Here is a 24512-nt window from a genome sequence, read left to right as displayed (position 1 = left end):
AACCGGATTTATACATCAGCAATTCGAGCAGAGAGGCTTCCTTTGAAATTGTGGCAAAATCGGAGACCACAGAGCAGGGAAACGGTTTTACTGATTGGTCCTTAGACATTGTACAACTACATCAGCATGCCGACCCTCACCTACACAGACTACATGGGTCAGGGGGACAGCAACTCCTGGCTGGAGGACAACCACACCACCATCCTGCATTGGTACATCAACATTTGCATCCAGTTGTCCAAAAAACAACACACTGCACCACACTCCACTTCAGATGCACCAGGAAAGCTTGACCAGAGTCAACACAAACGAGCTGTGTGGCACCCTCCCACAGGACACTCCAACTAACTACAGCACCACACCCTGCAACAGCACACTCTGGATCAGCGACTGATCCAGCACTCTTGCCACATTGGCTGACTTTCATGGGAAGCACAACAACAGTTAAGCCACCAGGGAGAAGGCAGACCTACTGGACTCATACTGGTCTAGCTGGACTCATGTGCACACCTTGTAAAACAAACAACCATCTGTTACCTTTCAGCCCTGAAATCCTCCACACACAGACATCACCATATCATCAGCACGGACAAGAGGACAACCTTCAGGTATGGCCTAGGCACCAACACACACAACATGAATGACATCATTGGCATTGTGAGTGAACGATATAACCCCAGCTCTCCATCCAAAATGCATCACACCCTTGCAAGGCCAAGGTGATCCCTTGCAACTTACTACCACTCCAAGCTCATGGACGTACACAAAATCCTCGCCACACAGAGTGTCAGAACTCATGATCCGCAAATTGCGATAATCTCGCAGGTACAGCATCGCCTGGCGAGGTTTGAGGCAAAGACACTGACTTGGTCTGAAAAGGTGAGAAACCGGAACCTCAAGATGGGCGATGGTTTAAGCCACGGTCAGCAGTCTAGCTTTTAGATCCTTAGAAGCCGAGGCCAGGTGATGCGCGTGATGATTCAGAATTGCGCACTTCACCAACGGCGTTGCCCCAAGCGGAAGCGCATTAGAGTTTCGGAGCAAGAAATATGTGAAGAAGTTATACGCAGCAGAGAAAATGTCTTAGTTAAAGTTTTCTGATTCCTGAGTGTCGCGCTTAACTGAAGGCGCGTGTTTGGTAATCTTAGTTACGGAGCGGCTTAGAGAAAAGAAGCCTTCCGTGAATTCTGGCAGTAGTGAATCCGTTTCTGAGAAGAAGAATCAGAGGTTTCAGTCAGCGGAGAGGATAGACGTCTTAAGCAGCAGTTTCCCGACATCAGCGGAATCCAGGCAGATTTGGTTCTGCGAGGAAAGTAAACAGAATGGAGATAAGTGACATTTAACTCGATACTAGTATCAATTGAATCAAAAGACTACTATGTAATTCAAGTGGAGATATCACAGCTCGACTGCATATGCTGAAAATTGGAATAATATGTAGTAGAGGACTTAATGAAATATAGGAGAATTACAGTAATGAAAATCTAAAGATAAGCCACAAAGGTTGCTGGTCAAGCATAAGGAGACCTCAGAATCACAGAGCAGAAAAGAAAAAAATAGGAAGTGAGTAGACAGAGTATAAGGAGAGAAGATTAAAGTTAGGACTAGGGTGAGAAAAGATAAATAACATTGTGTCTTGTAATTTGCAGAAAAGAAGCATATCAAAAAAATACAGAAGTATACTGAACCATATCTAATTGAAGAGAAGGCAAGACTCTAGGCAGTTAATGGTAGGTAGGAGTTAGGAAAGTTGTAGAACAGAGTAGAGAGTAGACAATAGGTACTTAGTTAAGATTGTTGTAATTTCCCCACAGGTTTCAAGTCAGAGAAGGTCTGCAGGTCGGACTGACGGCGAAGCCATCCAAGAGGATCTCTTCTTGTTTTGTTTATTTTTTCTATTATCCATTTTTCCCCTTCCCCCAGGGGTAATGGTTTGGAGACCTATTTAATGTAGGCTCCGGGTCGTTGCCTATGGTGGGATTGGGAAGCTAGCATCTCAGTTCCCGTGCAATTCTTTGTGTATCCTTTTGTTAAAGTCTGACAGAGTGAAGTGCCCAAGTTGCACTTTGCACCTGAACTGAGATGGCAGAAGGGATAGACCTACAGAGTTTAGGAATGATCTTAGATACAATACAGAAGGAGTTGAGTGCAGTTAGAGAGGAAAATCAAAACTTAAGATTGGAAGTTGTGAATTCAAGAAAAGAGACAGCTGAACTTGCACACAGACTTAGACAGCCCCTTAGCTCAGGACAGGAAACCCAGAACCTCTTGCCAGAAAGTACAAGTAAGATGACCACCCAGGTGATCCATTCTTTGTCCCCCGTTATACCCTTGGCAGCTCCAGAGCGGTTTAGTGGGGACCCACAAAAGGCACAGATTTTTATAACTCAGTGTTCCCTACATTACATGTGCCGCCCTTCAATTTTCCCTGACGCACAATCCAAGGTCGCATTCGCCTTGTCATATTTGAGCGGGGACGCAGCGGCCTTATTTTCAGGAAAGTTTGTATATCCCTACTAAAGAATTGCAGTTACAAGTCATGCAAGAAAATCATGATGCAAGATTGGCAGGACATAAGGGAGAAGCAAAGACCAAGGAGTTAGTAAGGCGACATTACTGGTGGTCAGAGATGAACAAGGACATTGAGAACTATGTCAAGACCTGTGAGATTTGAGCGCAGGGGAAATCTGAACGGCACGCCCCAAAAGGTCTACTACAACCCTTGCCTACACCACCCTACCCTTGGCGCACAGTTACTTTGGACCTCATCACTGAGTAACCACTTAGCAAGGGCTACAATACTATATTGGTAGTGGTAGATTCTTTTTCAAAGATGCCACATTTCACAGCCCTGAAGGGAATTCCATCAGCCAAGCAGCTAGCTTCACATTTTTGCACCAACATTGTAAAGATACATGGCATCCCTAAAATTATAGTCACAGACAGAGGTACCCAGTTCATTTCTCATTTTTGGAAATCATTTATGTTGAGTTTAGGAACTGAAGTAAGATATTCCACTAGCTATCATCCCGAGACCGATGGTCAAACGGAACAAGTGAATCAAGAATTAGAACAGTACCTACGACTATTTCTTCTGAAGCAGGAAGGGGACTGCGTAGATTACTTGTGGGCAGCAGAGTTGGCCCACAATAATGCTAAAAATGTGGCCACAGGTTTCTCCCCCTTCTATATGAATTATGGAAGAAACCCAAATTCAACTCTTCGACAGGTAGATTTGTTAGCCCCAGCAGTTCAGGATATGACATCCCATTTAGAGCAGGTTCATCAGGAGGCCATAGATAGTCTTCAGAAAGCAAAAGAAAAATATAAAGACTATGCAGATAGGAAGAGACGACAGGGTCCAAACCTAGAGAAGGGAGATCATGTGTGGTTGAGCACCAAGAATTTGAGGTTGAAAGGGAACCGAAAGTTTCGGCCTCGTTTTATTGGTCCTTACCCAGTGGATGAACAGATAAACCAAGTATCTTATAGATTGACCTTACCGTCCAAGCTAAAGATTCACCCAGTTTTCCATGTCTCGTTATTGAAGAAGGCCCCAATCGATTTGCGGAAGACTTTACCATCAAGACCCAGCCATCTAGAAATAGGAACTGAGTATGAGGTTAAGGAAATTCTGGATTCCAAAAGTGTGAAAGGAACATTGTACTATCTCATAGATTGGAAGCGATACGGTCCGGAGGAGTGATCTTGGGAACAAGCAGAGAATGTACATGCTCCTAGACTAGTGAGTTCATTTCATCAACGCTTACCCACTAAACCAAGGGAGAGAGAATCTACCTTGTTGGGGGGTACTGTCAGAACCCATGATCCGCAAATTGTGATAATCTCTCAGGTACAGCATCGCCTGGCGAGGTTTGAGGCAAAGACACTGACTTGGTCTAAAAAGGTGAGAAACCGGAACCTCGAAATGGCCCCTGGTTTAAGCCACGGTCAGCAGTCTAGCTTTTAGATCCTTAGAAGCCGAGGCCAGGTGATGCGCGTGATGATTCAGAACTGCGCACTTCACCACGGCGTTGCCCCAAGCGGAAGCACATTAGAGTTTCGGAGCAAGAAATATGTGAAGAAGTTATACGCAGCAGAGAAAATGTCTTAGTTAAAATTTTCTGATTCCTGAGTGTCGCGTTTAAGTCGCGTGTTTGGTAATCTTAGTTACGGAGCAGCTTAGAGAAAAGAAGCCTTCCGTGAATTCTGGCAGTAGTGAATCCGTTTCTGAGGAGAAGAATCAGAGGTTTCAGTCAGCGGAGAAGATAGACGTCTTAAGCAGCAGTTTCCCGACGTCAGCGGAATCCAGGCAGATTTGGGTCTGTGAGGAAAGTAAACAGAACGGAGATAAGTGACATTTAACTCGATACTAGTATCAATTGAATCAAAAGACTACTATGTAATTCAAGTGGAGATATCACAGCTCGACTGCATATGCTGAAAATTGGAATAATATGTAGTAGAGGACTTAATGAAATATAGGAGAATTATAGTAATGAAAATCTAAAGACAAGCCACAAAGGTTGCTGGTCAAGCATAAGGAGACCTTAGGATCACAGAGCAGAAAAGAAAAAAAATATGAAGTGAGTAGAGAGAATATAAGGAGAGAAGATTAAAGTTAGGACTAGGGTGAGAAAAGATAAATAACATCGTGTCTTGTAATTTGCAGAAAAGAAGCATATCGAAAAAATACAGAAGTATACTGAACCATATCTAATTGAAGAGAAGGCAAGACTCTTGGCAGTTAATGGTAGGTAGGAGTTAGGAAAGTTGTAGAACAGAGTAGAGAGTAGACAATAGGTACTTAGTTAAGATTGTTGTAATTTCCCCACAGGTTTCAAGTCAGAGAAGGTCTGCAGGTCGGACTGACGGCGAAGCCATCCAAGAGGATCTCTTCTTGTTTTGTTTATTTTTTCTGTTATCCATTTTTCCCCTTCCCCCAGGGGTAATGGTTTGGAGACCTATTTAATGTAGGCTCCGGGTCGTTGCCTATGGTGGGATTGGGAAACTAGCATCTCAGTTCCCGTGCAGTTCTTCGTGTATCCTTTTGTTAAAGTCTGGCACAGAGGCAGACAGCGCTATTTTCCATGGGACACTCCCCCCCTCAGGTCCTGGACTCCTGTCAGCAGCAAACACATCACCCGGCTCATGTACACCATCCACTGCAGCTCTCCATCAGGAGCCTTCCCACACAACATCTCAATCACAGCATACACCATCCTTGAAGCCCACATCTGGCACGTCATGAATGTATCCTTTGAGTATGCCACTTTCCATGGGAGATGGAGGCATGCCAAAACGCTGGCCCTTCTTTGACACCTGACGTCAGTAACGCAGGATGTCCTGGAACATCACCCTGCTTCCCTACCCGGCAAATGTCATCAATAAGACAGTAAAGAGCAAATGACCATCTGCCTCCAAGCAAACATCTCCAGCCAACCCGCCCCAGAGCATCTTCCACAGTAATCACCCCACTGTGATAGCCCTCATTGCCACCACCAATGACATCTTGGACCCTGCTCAACAATGGTGAGGCCACCACCCTCACCCCTTTGACTGCTCAACCGCATTAGACGCCATGTGCTAACACACTGTCTGATCACAAATCTCCAACACTGGGATCCACAAGAAGACCCAGAATGAAATTACCAAGTACCTCCCCAGCAAGGCCCAGGGAGTCCGCATACCCCCTTCGTCTCATAGTACACTGGGGTCATCGGTACTATGGCCCAGGCCACATCTCTCAGCGTGACAATCTACAATGTCTCCATGACCCCCAACATCACATGCGCACACGACCTCATCATCATGTCCTATGCCATTGAGACCCAGCTGCTCCTCACCCTCACCAAAGACCCAGCCACTCCCAGATCCAACATTCAAGAAGGCATGAGGTGCATTGACAAATGGATGAACATCAGCCACCTGAGGCTGGACTTGGACAAGACTGAGCTCATCATCTGAGGAATGTCCCCTTACGTCTTGGACAACTCCTTGTGTCACACCGGCCTGGGCAGCGCACACGCACACAGTGGCCACGCACGTAAGCAGGTGCTCATCGTACACTCATCGCTCACAATGACCGTGCAAGTCAACACCATCACTACCTAATGCTGCAAGTCCCTCCACATGCTGCAAAAGATCTTCAGATACATCCACTCCTAGTCAAGACAGACAGTCACCCAGGTCCACAACACCAGCCGGCTAAACTACGGCAAAACCCTCTACACAGGAACAAGAGCCAGACTCCAGGAGGACTTGTGCACATCCAGGGTGCATGCGCACACCTCATCCTCAACATCCCCTGCCACAGCCACATGACCGTCCACCTGAAATACCTAGAATTGTCTCACTGTCAACTGCAGGATCACCTTCATACTCCTCAGCCACACTCAGTAGGCACTCCACAATCTCAGCCCCAAAGACGAACATGGACGTCTCCCATCCAACATCCCGTTGCCCCAACTCCATCCACCCACCCGTGCCCTGGGCACCATTCATCACATCCACAGTATAACTGCATGTAGGAGATAGTTCTCCCACATCACCAAACAGAACTGGTACACCCTCCCTGGGCACCTCAACATGACCCATGACCTCTACACCTTCATGAAACTCTTCCAGAACTGTCTGTCAGAGCAGTAGGGCAAGCCCCCCCCTCAGCAGATTGAAACCATCACGGGTGACTATTGCGCTCCATGTATATATTTGATGATACATTGTGACCTATGTGTGTCCTCAACCAGACTCAGACCCCAGTGTATTGATGGCTGGAGTTTGTTCCACACTATGGCATACTTTGACATATCCCCACACGTATGTTGTTGACTCATGTAAAAAGAATGCAACATCAAAATCTATTGTGTTTCTTTTGTTTATTTTTCTATCCTGTGCGGGAAACATGAATAAGTGCTAGGTGCTGTACAAAAAGGGGGGAAATCCAAAGTTCACAAAGGGAGATGTGATGCCTTGCAGTTTGAGTCAACAGAGTCCCGACCACAGTGCTTGTCATCATTGGTCAGACTGCAACCAGCAAGTCCACGTGGGTGAGTGGGACAGTCAATAAGATGATGATGTTGCACACAAAGGCAAGATGCCAGACCAGGTGACCTGGGAGATGCGCATGGCCCACTGTCTCTCACTGTCTTTTGCGTGGACGACCCACCTTACTTTAGGTACCCTCATATGCAGACCTTGATGATGCATGGGACGCTCCGTCTGACAATTCCTCCTCCTCCCTCCCTGTGCCTGTTGGCGGTCTCGGCCTCAATGTTTCTTGTCTGGTGACACAGGGAGGGTGCTGCATGTTGTCAGCGAACCAACGGAGTGAATGGCTTATGTCCCTGTGCACCGCCAAGAGCTCATCCAGTCTTGCCTCTATCCGCTCTTGGTGTTCTCGTTGACTGGCGTGTTGCTTGGCCTGCAGGTTTTTTATTTCTGTGAGGGCCCCCAAAATCCGGCTGAACTCCCTGGTGTCCCACCGGTATGCCTCCATGATGTTTTGTAGTTTAGAAATACCAGGCCTGCAGCTGGGTGGTCAGGTTCTCGCCTCCGCCCGGTGCCACTCCTACCACCCCTGCCCACACGAGCCTGGCCTGCGGTTGTGGGCACATCGGGTCGACTGGACCCCTGAGGGATGGCAGTGGTGATGTTGTCTGCCACCCCCTGGGTGCCGGGCGAACCTTGTCCCTAATTGTCAGACTGGCTCAGGTGTGGAGTGTGGGCAGGTTTCCGAGCTGTCTGCTGGGATATGGCAGAAATGGGTGTGGTGGTTGGCTCAGATGTCCCTAATCCAGCTGCTGCATGGTTTTGGGCTCCAGAGGTACCAGGTTGATCGAGGTTATCCATGGAGTGGTGAGAGGCGTCACTGTTGGTGGGATCAGGATCCTGCGTAGCCTGGGACTGTGATTCATCTACCCCCTAGTTGGGGGTAGATTCAGCACGTTGCCCTGTGGGTGTGAGAGACAGACAATGTTAATGCCATTTCATGCAACATACAATTTTCATATACTTTGTTGTTGGCACTGTTTCACCTGGTAGTTTTCTATGCTTTGGATTGTTCTCAATGTTCACTTGTGGATGGGTATGTTGTGGGGTCAGATTGATCTGTGCTCCGGAATCATTGACATGTGAGTGACTATACACAATGACTGGCACAGCCATGCATGTCAGCAGTGATTTGCCAGTCATTGTGCACCACAGCTATGCCAGCATGTATGCAACACAGTGACACTGCGTATCATCATGGTGGAACAACGGCACAGCTGCGTCACGCATCTGTGCCATAGAAGTGGCACATTGCTGGAGTTGTGTCGCCGGTGCAACACAGATCCAGCAATGCTCTGTGTGGCCCTTTCTGCACAATGCTGCGTAAATCTTTACGTCTGCTTCAAGCATGCACAGGGTTTTGAGGCAGCATGTGCATAAAAGTGACTGAGTGAAATCTTGAAGATTTCAATCAGTCACTTTTGGGAGGTGCTGCTGCGCCGTAACAGCCACCCACGCCCCCGCACCCCCTGACCAGTACACCTACTTCTGGCGCAAGGCTTTAGAACGTGGCACATCTCCCATATGCATCACCTTGTAAATACCCAGCACCATAGCGCAACTTTTGTGCTTCAGCTGCGTCACAAAGTTGAAGCAACGGCGTTGTGAAAGAAGCGCAAGGCACTTGTGAATCAGCACAGTGAATTGTTTTTGCTTGGATGCTTCATCTGATCTGTATTTGCTTTGTTGTGTTACATGACAATTATGACAGTGGGATACTCCATTGCCTGTCCCAGGAGGCTATGTGTTATATCCTAAGGATTACATTCATATGTGAATCAGCCTAGGTCCTCCTAGCTGCTCATCCAGAGTGAGAGATGGTGACGGAATGTTGGTGTGACAGTGATGAATGGAATGCCTGGGTGTCTGTGTGGATGAGTGGTGGCAGTTGGAGATGGGCTAGGCAGGCTGCTCCTGGTGGGGCTGGCATAGGAGATATTGGAGCTGGGTTAAGAGCTGTTACATGGCTAATCCTTGTTTGATACTACAAGACATGGATTAATGAAGAAGATTTTAAGAACTTACAACCTGGCTACCATGTACAAAGCACAACATATTTTTGGCGACGAGCGGACCTGGACCCAAGCGTACATATGGATTGAACAGAAACCTAGAACCTACATAGAAACCAATGTAACCAGCACAACTACAAAGAAAAAAGGAAGAAAAATACGTGAAGAATGGAGTAAAAGGCAAGCATCCCCACCAGTGACCTGTCATCGGACGGCCCCAACCTGTGTCATGCCTGATCTTGCTCCATTGTCTAGACCACAGGTTTGGTCTGTATGTTAGGGTGTGCCTGATTTAAGATTCTCCCTACCACTTCCTTTAGTATCTGCTGTATGGATGTATCAACAGCGTGAAGGAATTGTGGCTGCTCAAATGAGAGTTTAAGACTGAACTCTGTGACTGATTTCACATGTACCACACAGGAGCTTTGAGATAAAGTCTAAATGCTGTGATTGATTTCATATGTACCACACAGGAGCGCTGTGGTTCATCAAAGATTGGTGTTTTTATGGCCCATGGATAGTACAAGTATGGACATTGTACAATTTGCTTGGAAGTTACTTTACTAAGCAACATTTTCCACATGTCTGGATATGCTTTTATTCTGAACTTTTTTACAATCTGCAGGTGATATTTACAAGAAGTGAATGTCTGCAAGCTACATCTCTAACTCATATGGACCCATGTTATTTTCAAGCACATTGAAAGATGTGGTATTTTTGGAGTCTGTGCAATGTTTGCCCATTGACACATGTACAGAGGTGCTATTTGTGGTAGAAATAAGGTTATTTACTGAGGAGAGCTTGGGAACCAGCTTTCATGGAGTTCCAGCAACATCGTTTTGCTGAGGGTTTTCACTGCCACAACCTCCGGCAAACTTTAAATGTAGTGGGTGACTGTAAGTTGCATCTTTATTTCATAAAACGCAGTATCCTCATCCACTGTGGCTACTGTGTTTCTTCGACATTCTTTAAATTTACTTTACAACAAATGTACAGCATGGTTTTGTTACCCTGGGGTCTCAGATGGGCAACAGATATGTCAATTAAGTGTGTGTCTCAAGAGCGGTTTAACCGCTGCACTCAGTTTTCAAATCGGATACAGCGCGTGCAAGTTTACCTGCACTAGAAGTCGCGTGGAATCTCTGCATGCTGGATTCGTCATCAGCTTTGTCCACGTCAGCTTTCTCCATGTTTTCCTTTAAACGCAGATGTATGTCAGGCACAACTAACGCGCAGTGAGTCATCCAGCGGGACGTGCCAAAGCGTGCCGCCATCTTGTGTTTTGGGACGGCAGTTTTGTCTCTCATACAAGCGCTGATGTCATGTTGGTTGTTTTGCATTTTGCCAAACACGTCTTTCTTGTCGCAATAAAGTTCAACAAGGCTGCATGGTAGCTGGATACAACGCACCTGGAGCTACCCGGAATGCCAGTAAATGCATGCCGCCATCGATGGTGTGTACTAAGATCTGAAGGTTAGAGTATTTCATGTTCAACATGCAACGAAGCAGCGGATATTGCAAGTAAATAAGTTTTGGTATTGTTCAAAACTGTAAGCAGTATGACGGTGAGTCGACTTGGTCAAGGTCAGTCTTCAGGGTGAGGTATTAGCCAGAGAAATTACGTGGAGCAGCTGAGAGTCTCTGAGCTTTTCTTCTGGCATCTGGAATAATTTTGTAGCGGTTTGCTCATACTGCACAAGACAAGCACAATCGTGTGGTCATGATCCTGACACATGTAGTGTGAACTACACATGTCATCTGTGTGTTTCCCATCAGACTAATTTTTATTACATTGTGGAGGCTAAAATTGGTTATACCACAGTGGCTTATGGTAATATTATTTTTTTTTGCTATTATTAGTTACTTGTCACTTATTGCCTGGATGTCGTAGCAGTGTATAATATGACATTTTAGGTTGTGTTATGGGTCACAGGTCACTTGTGTTTTACACTAGTTAGAATTGTATTGACATGTTAAAAGGTTGATATATAATGATGCCACTGTTTTACACAGTTTAATGGTTGGGACATACTAGTCTTCTCGTGGGTGATCATCACATGATATTCCCACTTCTGAGTGGTTATGGTCTTGGTGGGTGGTTGCCATCTTCTTCCTATGTTGTGTTGGTAAGTCGTGTTGCGCTGCACGTCTTATATGTTTGTAAGTGTGTAAGTCGCCCTGCGCCTCACATGTTGTCCTGTGTAAGTCGCCCTGCGCTTCAGATGTTGTAGTGTGTAAGTCACCCTGCGCTTCAAATGTTGTCCTGTGTAATTCGTCCTGCCCTTCAGGTGTTGTCGTGTGTAAGTCGTCCAGCGCGTCACATGTTGTCCTGTGTATGTCGCCCCACACTTCATATGTTGTTGTGTGTAAGCCGCCCTGCGCCTCACTGTGTGTACCCTTTATGTGGTCCATTTTGTGGTACACGTGTATTTGTAGTGTTGGTTCACCCTTGTCTGTTTCTGGCCTCAGGTGTTTGTCGTGGGGTGTGTGCACCCTGCACTTCAGTATTTTCTTTTGTGTTTTTGGGAAAGGAAGGGATTATTGCTAGTTGAAAATAGTTGGAAATGTAATATTGTTTGACAGTGGCTTTTTCCTTCCCAATTTGACATTTTTGATGGTTTAAAATCGAATAATTCTTAACAATTTTCATGAGGGAGGATGGGGTATTTTGATGCATGTTTTTAATATGTATTAATCTGCCCATCTTTTCTTGTTTGCTTTGTTCTGTCATTGGTGATGCTTTGAATTCATTTTCATCCCTTAGTTATGAATATTATCGCCTTTTGTGTATAGTTCTTTTCTTTTAAATTGTAAGTTTGTTTTCATTTTAAAAGGAAAGAGATAATGTTATATCCTAAGGTTTACATTCATATGTAGATCAGCCTAGGTCCTCCTAGCTGCTCAGCCAGAGTGAGAGATGGTGACGGAATGTTGGTGTGATAAATGGAATGCTTGGGTGCCTGTGTGGATTAGTGGTGACCGTTGGAGATGGGCTGAGCAGCTAGGCATGCTGCTCCTGGTGGGGCTGGCATAGGAGATATTGGAGCTGGGTTAAGAGCTGTTACATGGCTAATCCCTGTTTGATACTACAAGACATGGATTAATAAAGAAGATTTTAAGAACTTACAGCCTGGGTACCAGTGTCTTCATGTTCAAAGCACAACATAATGTTTATGTAAGGGGTGTGTGTGACAGGCCGTGCTGGTAGTTGGAGTCTGATTTGGAACTGGGCTTCCCTCGTGATGTGGCTGTCCCCCCATGGAGTATCCTGCCATGACAGTGTTTTTGAGTGCCTGTCCAAGATATCTGACCTTGTTGTCCTGGTGTTAGTGTTTGCACTGGTCATGGGAGGGCCTTGTACTGCCTACACCAGGGCCCAGTGTCAGCTTTCTTGTCAGTACTTTACCCCTCCGTGTCCATTGATCATGGTGCATGGGTGTGTACATTTGCCATATGGGATGATTGCAATTGGTCATGGGCGTACACAGAAATGTTGATAGGGGTGGCCACATTTTTAGCTTCATCACCCTCCCCCTTGCATCCTCCTCCCCTCTGCCTTCCACCCTTCTGGCCATCCCCCTTGCACCCTCCTCCTTCTCTGCCTTGCACCCTTCTGGCCACCCCCCTTGTACCCTCCTCCCCTCTGCCTTGCACACTTCTGGCACTCCCCCTTGCATCCTGCTGGCCCTCCCCCTTGCACCCTCTTCCCTTCTGCCTTACACCCTTCTCACCCTTCCCCTTGCACCCTTCTCGCCCTCTGACTTGCACCCTTCTCACCCTCCCCCTTGCACCCTTCTCACCCTCCACCTTGAATCCTCCTCCCCTCTGCCTTGCACCCTCCTCCCCTCTGCCTTGCACAATTCTCGGCAACACCCTTGCACCCTTCGCACTCAATGGAGGGTGCTGCCACCTGGGACAATGGCACCATTTCAAAAGCATGATGGACTAGGGCCGGCCCTGACTTGGCCCACACCAGACATACTGGCGATCCAAGGGGGGGGCCAAGAGCCACCTTTTCCCCCCCTGAGGACGGCCATGCAATTAGGTCTTATTTGGAGTCCCTTGATGCATTTTGTGACAGCCACCTTCCCAGGATTCCGGACGTCCATTCTTGGGTTTGTAGCATGGGACATAGCATGGCCTAGGTTTGTCAATGGGGCATACACATGTTAGTAGCATTAGCCTAATTTTGGCCTGTAGTTATGGGCGGTGGGTGCTTGCCACTAGTTGCGGGCATTTTTTGTACTTGGAGTGTGGATGCCATTACCCCCATGTTACTTGAGCTGTTTGTATACTCACCAGGCTCCACGACTCCTTCAATGTCATGTACTCCCACCGGTGGTAGCAGGGCCATGACCTTCTCCTCCCAGGGCTGGTACTGTACTGGTCTGCTGGGACCACCACCTCCAGTGTGCTGGCTATTGGCGTAGTCCTCATCCGTCTTCCGCTTCACCATCCTCCGCAGATCGTACCACCTGGACTGGCAATCCTTTCTGAAGCACCTGATGGGTCCAACAGCATTGACCCTATTGACGATCCTCACTCACAGGTGTGTTTTGTCACCTCTGCTGGTCTGTCTGACCAATGAGCCAAACAGCTGTGGCTCGACTCTGATGACTTCATCTACAAGGATCTCCATCTCCTCCTTTGTGAACTTTCGATTCTTTTGTGCGGACATGGTGTGGGGTGAATGTGATTGGGGGTGACGGTGTGTATAGATGTGGGTCTGAATGTGAATGGGGGTGTGGGGGTTTCGTTAAGGGTGGGTTTGTTTCGTATTTGATAGTGTGGCTCGCTCATACGCTGCGTTTTTACGAGGTTCACGTGCGCTTCATTAAGGGTGGGTGCGTTTCATATTTGATTGTGCTGCTCGCTCATACGTGATGTTTTCCGTACAAATCGCAGTTCATACGCAACAACGTTTTCCCGAGAGAATCGTGTTCTCGGTCCCCGTACTGGATCGTACTTGTCAGGTCATGCGGCATGTTTACGAATCGTACGGTTCACTTTTCAAGTCCGTATCTTACGGATTTTTGCTTGTTTTTCGTACGGTTCGCAAACATTCGGACGTGTTTTTTGACAACGGATCGTACTACGCTATTCGGATGGATTTGTACGATTCGTACAGAAAAGGCTACGTATATGAATCGTCAGACGGTTTTCTTTCCCGAATCGGAATCCACCCCTATATAAACAGTTAAAAATCAAACACAATCCACACCCAAAAAAAAGAAAACTACAAGAGAGAAAACTCTTGAGGATTTCAACTACATATAGAAGAAAATCAACATATAACAGAAAAGAAACTGCATTAAAAGTAAGTATTTAAATTAAACTAAATATTACTAACAGCTAAAATGTTTAAAAAGCACAAAAATCATCTAAATAGTAATTAATTTTTTCTTTTTATTTTCTCTTCCCACTACAATTTAATCTACAACAACAAACAACCAACAGAAACGCCAAAAAGGATACGAATAATAAAGTAAGTATTTACCAAACCATTATAAAAGAATAGATCAAATCAGCCAAAGTTAAAAGTAAAAACAAAAGCACTAACTGTCAACTATAAAAAATATAGGAACAATTAATACAAACAAATGTACTTTTATTTTTCAGGGAAAGAAAATACAGAACAAAAATACAACAACTAAAAAAGAAACACCAGCAAATTCTAAAACAGAATTACCATCAATGTAAGTAGATAATATAAAAATGTTTTTATATTTAAATTGAAATGCATAGAACAACATTTTAAATACCTACAAAATATATTTTTTATAGATTAACATACAGCAAAATGACTGAAGGAGGAATTCATAACCAGCCAGAAGGGAACATTTACTTTACGCTCTATTACCAAATACAAATAATTCCAAATACATGGAATTATTAAGCACAATAAAACAGAACACAAATGACTTCCCCTGAAAAAATAATATTAGATTTTGAACAATCAATGCTTAGTACAATCTTAAAAATACATCTCCATACCTGCATCAAGGGTTGTTATTATCATTTCAACCAGTGCCTATGATGAAATGTGCAGAAAACAACATTAGGCATAGAATATGCCACAAATCCATCATTTGCTCATCAAATAAAAAAATTAACTGTGCTTGCCTATATCCCAGAAATAGACGTGGTAGAACACTACAACATCTTAATTGACAGTAACTTTTATAAACAAAATTAAGCTAAACTTCATGGGTGGGGAGACTCCACAGATCTGGCCACAGAAGAAATCCTACATTTGTAATACCCTGATGGAATGTATATAGAAGTACATTAAATGGCGAATCCAAAACAAACAATGCAGTCGAAGGTTGGCATAATGCCTGTTGAGATCGTATTTCCTTTATTACTGTGTTGCACCATATGTTTTCTATGTTCAGTTATACATCACATAATTCCATCTCGGAATGCTCAGATGGTATTTATGTGACGTCATGTACACGATCGCCATTTTCAGCTGTTCCTCCAGCTGTGTTACGATTTCTGCATGTTGGTTCCCTGTGAGCCTTTACTTGTTTTAATTAAATCCTTTTCATCTTCCTTCTGTGTCGGCTTATCACTACAACAATGCCTTCCTTCAATCAACAGGCAGAACAAAACCTAGTTCAGAAAAATGTATACAATGCATTTGCTCAGGAACTACATTTTCCAGCATCCCCTCCTGACATCCGGGGACGCTGCCTGCCGCGAATCAACCCCGCGGATGGAGGCGCATAAGAGGGAGCACTTCCAACCGCCACGTGGGACGCGCGCGGGCGACGCCGGGCTGAGCCCGTGCAGAGGGCGGGCCGTCTGTGGCCGTTCGGGGCAGGAAGAGGCAGGGCAGGGCCACCCCGCTAAACATCTGCTGCTACTAATGGGTAAGAGAAAGAAAAATCAGACTATGGAGGAGGGTGGTAAAAACGCTAAAGTCCCAAGACACTTCAACTCTATTATGACTTATCTCTCCTCTGCTGTGGGGGCCTTAACTAAGGAGATTGCTAACGCTGAGCATGAACTGGGCATCTCATCTTCCTCCCACCTCAATACGGTACCACCCTTATCTCTGGATGACGATGTTTCAGGCTCTACTAACATACCCGCACTTCCCCTGGATCCTGTTGTCACCATAGTAACCCCCCCCCCCCCCCCTTCGGTTCAATTGAGCAAAGATATCACCCCTGCCTTGCCTACAAACCCCCTTAGAGTGAACCCCCAGATGGGACCTAAACCAGCTAGACGGAAGAAGGGGAAAAGTGACAACATGATGACCACTACAAGTTAAAAAGTGGACCCTTTAGGAGAAAAACTTGAGGAACTTTTTGTGGCCAGGATTGAACCCCTTTTGGTGGGAATTGCTAAAGACATTGTGGAGACTTTAAATACCTGCTTGGAAGGCCTTTTAAAGAAATGCTCCCTCATAGATAGACTCGTAAACTCTTTACCCCCCGAAATTGCTTTACCTAGTAAGGGCTCGATTGGGGATGGCGCAGGGAGCTTAGTATCAGCAGGTAACACGTTATTTACACTTCCCCAAAGTAGAGCAAGTAGAGCTAGGAACGAAGAGGTTAGCCCTCAGGTGCCCAAACCTGCTCCCCCCCCCCCGCCCGATGGCTTGTGTTTCTAACATGGGGGACCGGACATCCTCCCTACCCTAGAAGAGTCCACCCCCCATAGGAAGGTTACCCCAAGTACTTATAAACTCAATCTTCCCCCAGAGGCATCTCCTCTGGTAGCAGTGTTTATTGGGGTCCCACCACTCATGGAGGGGGAGAGGGAATCAACCTGGGATCTTATGGCTAAGGTGAACAAGTGGCGCTCTGAGAAATGTTCCGGGGAGAATATTGCAGATATGATCATCCATGCAAGGAGGGTGGGTTGGATCGGTAAACAACCAAAAACTACCCACGGGGACTACGTGGTAATACATTTCTGTAGGGCCGACCTAGCCGACAGGTTGTTTTGGGACGGCTTGGTGATCTCTAGTAGGGACCACTTGAGACCCGTTCCCTTGGGCTTTTTTTTACCAACCCCCATCCAGCACTAAACACACAACCAACTACCAAGCAAGATGACAGGGCCAGAGGGCATTATCAGGGTGGAGCAATGTTCATGACAGCACAAAGACTCAATTTGTTATGGACCCCAGTGCCCCGCTGATAATTCGACCACAGGCTCAACAGGGTTTAGTAGAGGACGGTGGGTTGGTTATGAGCCATCATTATGCCCCCCTGTCCTGCATGGACGACACAGATTGACTACTAAATACAGCACCAATACCGACTGAGGGAAGTTGCAAACCAAATGGGGCTGCAGCATGTAAAATCCTCAGTTGAAATGTCACAGGAATTAGATCTAAAATTGGCGACACTGACTGGGTTAGATTTGTCTCCGAACTCAAAGTTATTGCCCTACAGGAAACCTGGGATACCTCATCCAGCTTTTGGTTGGATGGGTTTGCAGGTTTCACTGTAGCCGCAACCCCTAGTAATGTAGGCAGAGCTAGGGGAGGCCTTCTGACTCTATTCTCACTTGACCTTAAAGGGCCTTTAAGGCAGATTGAATATGATTCCCTGAATTTCTTAATTCTTGAAAGGAAAATTAGTCCCACTAAGAGTACCGTGTTTATACATTTTTATAATTCAAGTAATAGGGATGGTTGTGGCAATAACATTGTCGCCCTCGATTTCTTCTTAAATTTAGTCAGTCACAATACTCACATAAATTATGAATATGTGTTAATGGGCGATTTTAATATTCATCCCTGTAAATCTGGGTGTGGTTTAACTGATCCTATGGTGACCACGGGCCAGGAGGGGCCCCACTTTGAGCATACCAAACCAGGCAAAGATCTGGAAGAACTTTTGGCAAACTTTAATTTTTTTTAACCAACGAACACGGAGGGGGAGTCCAGAACACCTACTTTTAAGGGTTCAGTTCCGAATACAATAATTGACTATATATTTGTGACCCCAGCCATTCTTAACCGTGCTATTTCTTACTGCACAGTCTCTTCTCCCCTTAGTGATCACAATCCCGTCCTCCTGGAGGTGGCGTGGGGGGATTTTATGGGCCCGATGCCGGGGCAGGCCCTCACAGGGCCTGCTCTACACACAATAGATCAGGGAAGAAGGCTTAAGTGGGCAAATGTGGTTCCTAACAATTTTTATGCTGACATTTACCCGCAAATTGAGGACCAGGTTAGGATCTGTCAGAATCCAGTTTCCCAAGGTAGCGAAATAATTGACGCCTTTCGAACCAGATGTGATAAAATTTCTTCTAACCTCACAGTAAAACTGAGAAAGGGGGAAAATAAACACTGTCGATGGTTTGACGCTTCATGGTCAAAAGCCCACACATCTTTAAAAATTGCGCTTAAAGCTAACCCTAGGGTCAGGACAGATATCGCAATCCTAAGAAAAGATTACAAACGAGCCATTAAGGCCAGACAGGATAAAATCAAAAATGAGGCTTGGGAGAGCCTACTCTCTATTGATATCTTGTGGGACAGTAGGCAATTCTGGGACGTAATTAACCAGCCTTACTTCTCTGACTCGCCTAACCTAGACACGGACTGCGTCATCCCGGATGATAAGTGGTAGGCACATTTTAGTTCCGTCCATGGAGATAATGGAACGGTTGGTTACCCAGCCACTCAATATGACTGTTGCCGAGGTTATCCCCATGTGCTTCAACAGGGTCGAGGTTGAAAAAGCTGTCCAGGCCACTACTAGGAACAAAGCCCCTGGGCCAGACGGGGTGCCGGCTGATTTTTACATTCACTCCCTAGAGTTATGGGCAGGCATCCTAGCCAACATATTCACAGCTGCAAACAGCAACCCCCCCAACCACATGGACTACCTCCACAATAGTTCCCATTTTTCAGAAGGGGCAACGGGATGACCCAGGGTGTTACAGGCCTATATCCCTTTTGGACTCTGCAATTAAGATCCTAGGCAGAGTCTGTTTGGCCAGGTTAAGAGATAGTCTGGAGTGCTGTGGCGGTTTGGCCGATATTCAATACGGCTTTAGAGCGAAGGGAGGCACGATAGAGCAGTGCTCCAGCCTACACCTGTTGATCTCAAAGTACACGGTGGCCAAGGAGGGGTCTCTGTACCTAGCGTTCATGGACCTCTCCTCGGCCTTCGACTTGGTGAATAGGTCCAAGCTCTGGGACATCCTCCGGAAGATTGGAATTGATGAGGCACTGGTTAGGTTTATGGCCTCACTCCATCAAGAGCTTTTTGCAGTGGTGCGGGTCACAAAAGAAGGTAGATGCACGTCCCGTTTTAACTCTATGCGAGGGGTCAGGCAGGGCTGCATACTGGCCCCCCTGCTTTTTACAATCTATATAAACGGCCTAGGTTCCCTCTAGACGGATCTGCTAGAGACGTTCCGCGTGTAGGAGAAGTTAAGATCCCCGCTCTCCTATACGCGGACGACGCGGTGCTGATAGCTCGCACCGGTGTCTGTCTCCAACAGCTCTTGGACGCTTTTGGTACCTTTATGGACCAACTAGACTTGAAGGTCAACTCAAACAAGTCACACACGATGGTGGTTGGTCCCCAGAAGAAAAGGGCCCTGGTAAAAACCTTCAGATGTAAAGGAGAAGTTGTGTCTAATGTTTCCGTTTTTCCCTACCTAGGGGTGCTTTTCGACAACAAGGGTACATGGGGCCCGCAGGTAAGGGCCAAAAGCCTGGTGGTGACCAGGACTTCAACGGCCCTATTGGGCTTTGCTAAAAGGTTGGGTCATAGACCGATGGAAGCCCTCCTCAAGGTTTACAATAGCAAATGTTTTTCTGTGGCACTGTATGGCGCACCTCTATAGGGTTATGCATGTTTGGAAAATATTCCAAAGGCGGAAAACAGATTTTTACACTCCCTCTTGTCCGTACCTCAGTCGACACCAACTTTTTCCATACATGCAGAGGTGGGCATGGGCTATGTTTGCGACAGGTTAAATTTGGCGCCCTTAATCTATTGGCTCAAGACATGGCTGAACACAGAATTAACCCTTAACCATTTGATAATGAAGGAGGTCATGTCGTTGGATCATAGCAGTAGAATTCCGTGGTTGGCCTATTTGAAGAAGTCCTTTACTGATCTGGGCCGGCCGGAACTCTTTATAGACCCCTCTGGCATAACAAATCAAGACGTAGTCATCATTAAAAAACAATTTATGCTAAGGGCAAGAATGTGCCGAGGGGAAAGGGAACTGCTAAAGCCTACAGTAAGACGACACTATTTGTTAGTAAACTCAATTGCACTAGAACCCTATTTATGTTTTGTCACTGAGCCATTTCACAGGTTCCTTTTAACTAAATTTAGATTTAATCTTATTCATTTTTATTTGGGAAGTTTCAAAACTTGGGTGAAACCAGAGTTAGCACCGCCCTGTACTTGTGATAATTTTTCTGCACAAGACACCATGCACTTTATTATGTTTTGTGATTTCTTTTCTGATCAGAGGAAAAAATATTTGTTACCGGTCCTAAGGGGAGCTGGCTTCTCCCAGGTGAGACCAGCCATGTTTTATCTTCAATTATTGAGTAATATCCGCATCACATTCTGTATGGCTAACTTTTTAGTGGCGGCGGCTAGATCAAGATCACGCAAGACACTATAAAACTTCCCTGTATGAACTGTTTTTTATACTCTTTTTAATCTTGTTTTAATTGATATACCTCGTCACATGAATTCGATTGACACAAAATTGTTTAATTGTATTTTACTTGTATATAAATGTTTTTATGCTCCTTGTATGATTTTTAACTAAATCGAATAAAGATTACTTGACTGACTGACTGACTGATACAATGCCTACAAAAGGAACAAAGATACCAAGAGTTCTTAATGGAACAATCCATAACTCAATTAACGCCCAAAACATCCAAACAAACAAAACAAATGCATAAATATTTAGAACAACAGGTAAAATTGTACCCTAGTACAAGAGGAATAGAATACTTAAACATAATAGCCAAAACTCTCCTTTAAATCAGTACCACTAACAAATTCCTAATAAAATACATCCAACAATTAAATTCACATAAAATTAAAATATTGTATTCCAAAAATAATTATGGTGTTCAATATATTTTTAATAATTCATAAATATACATACACACATTATTAATATTTTTAATAAAATAACAGTTAACAATAACAATGAAAAACTTTACCCACCCACAATAAACAAAAATAAACAACTTACCAAATGTAGAACAGACAATGGTAACAGTTAATCGGAGCGCACAGCACAATCAAGGTACATGTAAATTTGCAAATAGTAAATGTGGTGCTCAGGAAGAAAGGAGGCTGGTTACCACAGCCCTAAAGGTTAACTACAAAGTGGTACAGTAAGCAATTGGGTATTCCTCCGAGCACTCATTCAATAGTACAAAGTCTTTGTATAGTTTTCACTGATCAATTTAATGTCCAATCCTTCAAATGTATTCACATCATAGATCCACCAATTAATAAGACGCAGCCAACACGTGTTTCGTCAAGTCAGTAAGACAAATGACTTCTTCAGGGCAATATCGTAAAAATTGGTGTCCTCTAAGTTTCTCTAGTCCAGTAAATGTATACCTCGAGTGGTCCAAATATCCAAAACCGGACTTCAGCCTGTATCTGATCACTTGTACGTGTAGTTCTCCTCGTAAGTTGTCAACAATAATCAGGAGTTCATCGCCCCATCTATCAAGTAACTATTCCTTTGGTATGTCACGGGTACGTGTCGTTCACAGCGTGTTCACGAGCATGAAGTAGCAAAGGAATATAACAATACGTGGGGCGTGCATAGGTTTGCATTGCAGATTGCTTGAATATTTAAAGAATGGTAATTTTTCCTGTTTCTAAAAATGTACTCATTTGCAGCAGGGGGACAAATGGGAACATGTGTTCCATCAACACATCCTATTACATGTGGGAAATGTGCCATGTTGTAAAAGTCTAATTTTGTCTGAAGCAACTCCTGCCTAGTGGTAGGAAACTTTATGTGATGGTTTATCCTATGGAGCATTGCATTGAGAAAGTCATTAAAAAATCTAGACAATGCACTCTGTGAAACACCCCCCGCAACAGCAATGATACCTTGAAAGGACCCAGAGGCTAGAAGATGAAGACAACATAACACCTGTACATGGGTGGGTATGGCTTGAGTCCTACGCATTTTCCTATGCAATATGGGGTCTAATTCTGCTATCAGCTCTAAAATTGAGTCTGCATTAAGCCTATACTTATCATATATGTCTGCCACTCTGCCTGTGTCTGCCCAAGCAAAGTGATGTGCAATCTAAATATTCTTTCATTGAGTATTCTTCTCCTCCTACCTGCTGCTCTCAAACGCCACCTACGTGCCAGCACAATGACTGCTGCCATCCTGGAAGAGTTCCTGAGGGACTGTGGAACCCCTTTTATAGTTGCCCAATCATTTGCACATGTTTTGAAAGAAAAAAAAAATACCACCTGCTCACACTTCTTCTAGTTTTAGGAATTCCTATTTGCGATTTCTAGCGAATTTTCATGCATTCCAGTTTTTGCAAATAATATAAGGATTCTTTAAAATTGCGATTCTTTGAAAACTCGCAATTGCATTTACTAATTAATAAGGAATCGCAAAGCCAATTGCGATTTCAATTTTGAAAAAAAAATGATTCATTCCAAAATCAGAAATTGCATTCGCAAACGGGCTATTTTAGCGATTCACACTGTTTGCGAATGCAATTTCTGATGATGCATGTGCCCTCAAATGTAAAGTTATGCATGTGTTGATCTGCTCTTTTTTTGTTTTAGCAACTTACACTAAAAAATTCGGCTCCACCCTTTTTCAGGTGGTGGAAATATGTAACTCTACACTTTTGGCGGACTTTATACCTGCAAATTGTGAACAGGAGTAGCCAAAACTAGTAAAACTACTAAAAATGAAAGAGTAAATTTACACATGCTGGGCCTGATTCATCAAGGTCAATGAAGTAAATTGGATGACTGGCTGATGGGGGTGAAACTCTATTCAGGCAGCAACCACCATTTTTGTCAGGATTGAACAAAAGTAAACCCAAATTAACCTGTGCTTAACCCTCTGGTGGTTTGGAACAACAGCAGTCAGGTGTACCTTAGAGGCAATGTGTAAAGTAGGTATACAGCACTTAAAACTGTAATAAAGTGATAACACTGCACCAGAAAAATCCCACACCAATTTAGAGCAATAGAGTAAAATGTAATAAATGATTCAAACCCAAAATGACAAAAATCCGATTTGTAGCACTACAGATACACAATTTTAAAGATTTCTTGTAAGTAAAGCAGGTAAATGCACAAAGCATCACCCACAGTAATCTGGTGGTGAGAGACCGGATGATAGTCACAAGTTTAGTCAGACTGCGATGGAGCATGTGCTGAATACACAAACCAGTGGGCATATTACCAACAACTAGCGATAATTATTGTCTCTAACTTGTTTAGAGACAAAAATTATCGCCGCAGATCGGCGATTTTTATCGCAGATAAACCTTGCTATTAGCAAGGTTTATCGCAAATGCGATAAAAAACGGCCGCAATGCATGAATATCGCTGAAAAGTCCGCGATATTCATGCATTATCGAGCAAATGCTCTTAGCCATGTTATCCACCTCCCATTGGATAACATGGCTAAGAACTGCTCAGGGCAGGTGTTAGCTTTTGGAGATATTCCTGCTTAGCGCGAATATCTCCAAAAGTTGGTAATAGGCGATAGCGATGTTAGGGACTGTTTCCAGTCGCTAACATCTTGGCACGCCCCCTTTGCATGTCATTAGTGATAAATATCACTGACATGCAAAGCGGGGCCCAAGATGGTCGCTATCTCCTTTTAGCTGTCACTAACTGGTGTTAGCAACAGCTTGGTAATAGGGAGATAATTTTATCTCCGCTTTCTTGGCTTTTAAAGCCAAAAGAGCGGAGATAAACCCCCTTGATAATATGCCCCCAGGTTCGTGCAGATGAGAGTTACCTTCAAAACTCCAACACAAAGAGTTCAGTTCACATTTGAGGGGGCCATGAGGAACATGAAAATCATCAAGGATGGTCGTAGCTGTAGGGATAAGAGTAGGCCATGAGTTGTGGACAGTTGCCTCTTTAGTGCGAAGATCTTGTAGGGCGCCGCATACAGTTGTTGTGGGACCTTGGCCTTGGTGGTCACCGCCGGCTATCAATGCTGTGGCGCAAAGTGAAGATCTCCCATTGCTGGGCATCGCTGGTTGTCAGTGTGGGGTAAAAAGTTGGGTTCACAAACTTCACATTAGTGGGTGGCACAGTACCAATACCTTCACATAAGCAAGCCTGTTAGTTGTCATGAAGAGCACAAAACTTCAGGATTTATCCTTTTCTGTGGGAGGAAGCTCCACTACTGCCAGACCAAGGGACCTGATGGGCACCTCTTGGGGATCAGGAACTTACTCCAGAAGAGGCCAGG

Source organism: Lissotriton vulgaris, chromosome 4_1 (assembly GCF_964263255.1).
Source record: "Lissotriton vulgaris chromosome 4_1, aLisVul1.2, whole genome shotgun sequence".
NCBI lineage: Eukaryota > Metazoa > Chordata > Amphibia > Caudata > Salamandridae > Lissotriton > Lissotriton vulgaris.
This window is presented reverse-complemented; position numbering follows the sequence as displayed.